Here is a 4,528-nt window from a genome sequence, read left to right as displayed (position 1 = left end):
ATCTAGTGGCTCAACAGGTGGTTCATCCAGTGGCTCAGCAAGTGGGACATCTGGTTCTAGTGGATCGACAAGTGGCACATCCAGTGGCTCAACAAGTGTGACATCTGGTTCTAGTGGTTCAACAAATGGAACATCTAGTGGCTCAACAAGTGGGACATCTAGTGGCTCAACAAGTGGCACAACAAACAGTTCAACAAGTGGATCAATTGATACCTTAACCAACAGCTCAACAAGTGGCTCAACAAATACCTCAACAAATGGTTCAACAAGTGATTCAGCTAATGGTTCATCAAGTGGCTCAACTAATGGTTCATCAAGTGGATCAACTAGTGGTTCATCAAGTGGCTCTTCAAGTGGTTCAACTAGCACCTCAACAACTGGCTCAGACAAAACTACTGTCAACATTCCGGTAGGTATTTAGTTTGTAGAGATCTCATCACTGTTTGCCCAACTATGTTAATATCTAAAAATACCAATACCCAAACAGGATACCTCTTAATCCTATACCAAATTATTAAAAACTCCATACATGGAACATAATTATTAATTTAAGAAACTTTGATATGTAGATAGATATTCTGCAATGTAGGCCACCCTTACAGATGAGCAGATCTAGAAAAGGTTCCTGTAAATCTAACCTGAAACTTCCAATATTTGTCATATTGTTCTAGTTATGCTGACTGCAACAAAGGTACACATGATTTAATTTGTTATTAACACAGGAAAGGAAAAAAAGACAAATAATCTCACTACAATATTAAGATATGAAGGACAATGGCTAAATCTGTATTAATTTCACAGATTGGACAGATTTATTATGTACCAAACAACAGTTGTGTCTACTATGAATGCAATGAAGAAAACGGGGTTCCAGTACTGACCAAAGTACAGAAAGTCTGCCAGAAATTAGACCTGAGCACTTGTGAACTGGTACAGTATCTACTACCTATTACCTATCTAATAACGTTGACTCTTTTACATATTATAACACAGAAATACTGTATAGTAGCAGGGAGAACCAGTACATTGTATAGGCTTGTCAAATTAATCTTTCTTCAGCATATTTTTTACATGAAGACATGTCAAGAACATGACATTAAAGTAAATCTATAGTGAGTTTAAAATGGCTGAAAAAGTTGTGTACATTGAAAACAGAGCCATAGTGTCTTTATTTCACCTTACATAAATTGCAGCATACCCCAGGAAACCCAAGTGTAGGGTGCTCTTTTATACCATTGTTGCCCAACTCTTGTAGTCAGCTCAGGCTCAACCTTTTCTACCTCCTGTAACTCCCTGTTGGTTAGTGAGCCCACCCATTATGGTTATGAGCCAATAGTAAGGCTCAGAAGGGGTATAAAGTTCCCTCAAGCTCCCTATTACTGTAGGTTATGATGATTTGCGTTTTGGCTGAAGGACCTGAGAGTATTTCCAGGCACAGTATTTCCTGTGCAATCACTGTCGAAAAGTTTGGAATTGACTATCAAATAGCAACAGTAAGCAAATAAAGAAACAAGAGATATATTAAACCATACCTCCTAAGTTTCTGAAATAAGAAAGACATACACCTTTTAAATATTGAGGCAAATAACACACCCCTGCCACACTCTCCAGTTAGTCAAATCATGCATGAATTAATATGCAAAAAATGATTTGTTAAACCCACACATGCTTTGTTTTACCCAATACTTTTCCTTTATTTTGGGATTCAAAATAAAAAGCGGTAAAATGGTTGAATGAAAGGTTTGATGTAGCATAAGACTAATGGTAATTTAATAATGCATTCTTATAGTGATCTATGCATCAGACCAAGAAGAAGGACAACTGGGTAAAGAGGGACAGATAAATTTAGCTCCAAAAGGGGGACTGTCCCTCCACATGATGGGCTGTGTTCAGACCAATTAACCAATAATAACAAATATATTGTGTCTTGCAGGGAACTCTAAAATATGATTCTGATGGATGCTGTCAGACCTGTACGCCTAAGAAAGGTAAGGACTTTAATATAACTGAAGATAAGTGGTGGAAAAAAATTAGTAGTGTTGCATGTAGAATCTATTGCAATAAACAGTGAATTCAATTGAATTAGGCAAAAAATTATGTTGCGACTACAAGGCAGCTTGTGCTTCCCTCTGTGATTGAAGATCCTTGTGGCTGTACAGCACTACGTATATATCACATATACAGGGCTCAGAATTTCCAAATTTGGGTCCAACTCCGGCCCGCGAGCCGGTACTATGTGTGTGTGGGGGTTAATAAGGGGCAGTATATTATTTTATATGTGTGGGGGTGTTAATAAGGGGGGAGTATATTATTTTATATGTGTGGTGGTGAATTTTATTATTATATTTGTGTGTGGTGGGGGGGTGTAACGTGAAGTGTATTATTGTGTTTTAAGCTGCCCATACACCTTACCACCATGGTTGTAAGGTCATTAAAATCTCATACAATCTGCCCATCTTGGACAGGCATATTGCTCTTGTGATCATCGCAAGCCCTCCCCACTGAGGGGAGGACTTGCGATGATTGCAGTGCTGAGTGGGCAGTGTGCCCTTCCGCACACCGGCCCATGCGGCATTCGTCTTCCGACCACACCACCAAACCGCCAAAAATCGTACGATTTTCGGCTGGTTTTCCAGCTTGCTCGGAAGATGAAATTTGTGCGACCTTACAGATTATCGTACGATTATCGTACGATCGCGGGATCACCCGCGGTTATCGTACGATAATCGGCAGGTGTATGGGCACCTTTAGTGTATGTGTATATTAAGGCCCCATTCACACCTAAAGTATATTTCAGGTGTGATTAGAGATTGGTTTGGATAGAGTGGAGAAGGCTAAGAACCCCTGTTAGGCATTTTTTTGCTGTTTGTGTACCTACTTGGGTGATTTCTATATCTATTTGTCTTGTGATCATTGCAACTGGAACTTCAAGTCAGGGAAATGTTAAAGCTTTGTGTTCTAGAAGAGGAAGAGAGGAGAAATCTTTTGACAGGAAAACTTGTTCCAGTGATAAATGTCTAAGAGAAAATGTACCTCAAATTAGAGACACTTTACACAACAGGAAGCTCAGAACAATCTCCTGAACATGACACAGATGACAAAAAAAACCCCAAAACTTTGGAAAATAACCATTCTTTTCTCTATCCACAATATAAAATGAAGTTTTTCCTTTAGGTATACTTTAAAGTATATCTAAAGCCAATATATTATTTAATTTTTCATAGAGTAGGGAATGGGTAAAACTCTTGCAAGGTTATTTTTTAAGCTTTGTCCAAATTAAGAGATTTCCCTTCAGTGTTTGTCCTGTAGATACAGCATATATTTTAAGTTATACTTTTTGCATGTCAGTGGAAAGCAAACTATTCATAAAAGGCATACTATGGTGCCACATCTTATCTCATGCACAACCCTATAGGGTACTGGCCTATCAGACTATATACTGTATCTCATCCTGTTAATTGGGAAAGCAATAGTTGATTATAATAGATGCTTGAAACAAATTGTTGTGGTCTGATGAACTAGCATGCTGGTAAAAAAAAAAAAAAAAATCCAGGACGTCAATGCACAAAAAGGCTGCAAAAAAAGAAGGGAGCCTGCATTAGCCTGCATACATCAAGGCTAATAGAAAAGCTCCTATAATGCTGACCTTGATGGTTGCTGATGGTTAACAAATTCATCATTCATTCAGTAAATAGTACAATTTTAAATGAAACAAAACAGGGCACATACTTCCATTCTGGTCTGACTTAAATGATATATTTTTTCTTTAAAGTGGTAAATATCACAACCGTGGTAGAAGACTGCAGCGCTCGTAAGAACGAGACAGTCCTGACAGATGGAGACTGCGTACTCTCTGTGGAACTCACATTCTGCGGTGGACCATGCATGGGATCATCAATGTAAGTCATTAATATATCACACTGATTGTTTTCGTATCTAAAATATCAAAATACACAACAGCCTTACATAGTTACATAGTATTTGAGGTTGAATAAAGACATTAGTCCATCAAGTCCAACCTATTAGGATCTCATTCTAGGAGTACCCGTACCCCTGTATATTACGGTCCCTTAAGAAATCGTCCAAAAGTTTCTTGAACAATTCCACATTATTTGCTGAAATCACCGCCTGTGGCAGTGAGTTCCAGACCCTAACTGATCTTACTGTGAAGAACCCCTTTCGCCCCTTGTGCTGGAATTTTTTTTCCACCAATTTTAGGTGATGGCCTCTAGTTTTTGTAACGGAGTTAATTTTAAACAGTTTATCGCTAATGTTGCTACCACCATTAAACATTTTGTACATGGAAATCATATCCCCCCTTAATCTCCTCACCTCTAATGTGAACATGTTTAAATTTAGTAGCCTCGTCTCGTAGCTCTGGTCCTCCATACCCCTAATTAGTTTGGTTGCCCTTCGCTGGACTTTTTCCAACTCAAGGACATCTTTTCTTAGTACTGGTGACCAGAACTGGACCGCGTACTCCAGATGAGGTCGAACCAATGATCTATAAAGTGGCAAAATTATAGAC

At 38.6% G+C, this 4,528-nt stretch overlaps 1 long non-coding RNA gene across 1 annotated transcript; it reads left to right on the top strand.

Moving 5' to 3' along the window:
- The first annotated feature begins 272 nt into the window (after positions 1 to 272).
- LOC108790989 lies at positions 273 to 1,984 on the top strand. Its single transcript, XR_001941480.1, has 3 exons — positions 273 to 409; positions 802 to 930; positions 1,934 to 1,984. It is a non-coding gene; the product is annotated as an uncharacterized LOC108790989 (long non-coding RNA).
- Positions 1,985 to 4,528: the final 2,544 nt, after the last annotated feature.

This window comes from Nanorana parkeri, unplaced genomic scaffold (assembly GCF_000935625.1).
Source record: "Nanorana parkeri isolate BGI_ZX_2015 unplaced genomic scaffold, ASM93562v1 scaffold518, whole genome shotgun sequence".
Lineage (NCBI taxonomy): Eukaryota > Metazoa > Chordata > Amphibia > Anura > Dicroglossidae > Nanorana > Nanorana parkeri.
Note: the sequence above shows the minus strand (reverse complement) of the source record. Positions and strands in the feature narration are given on the sequence as shown.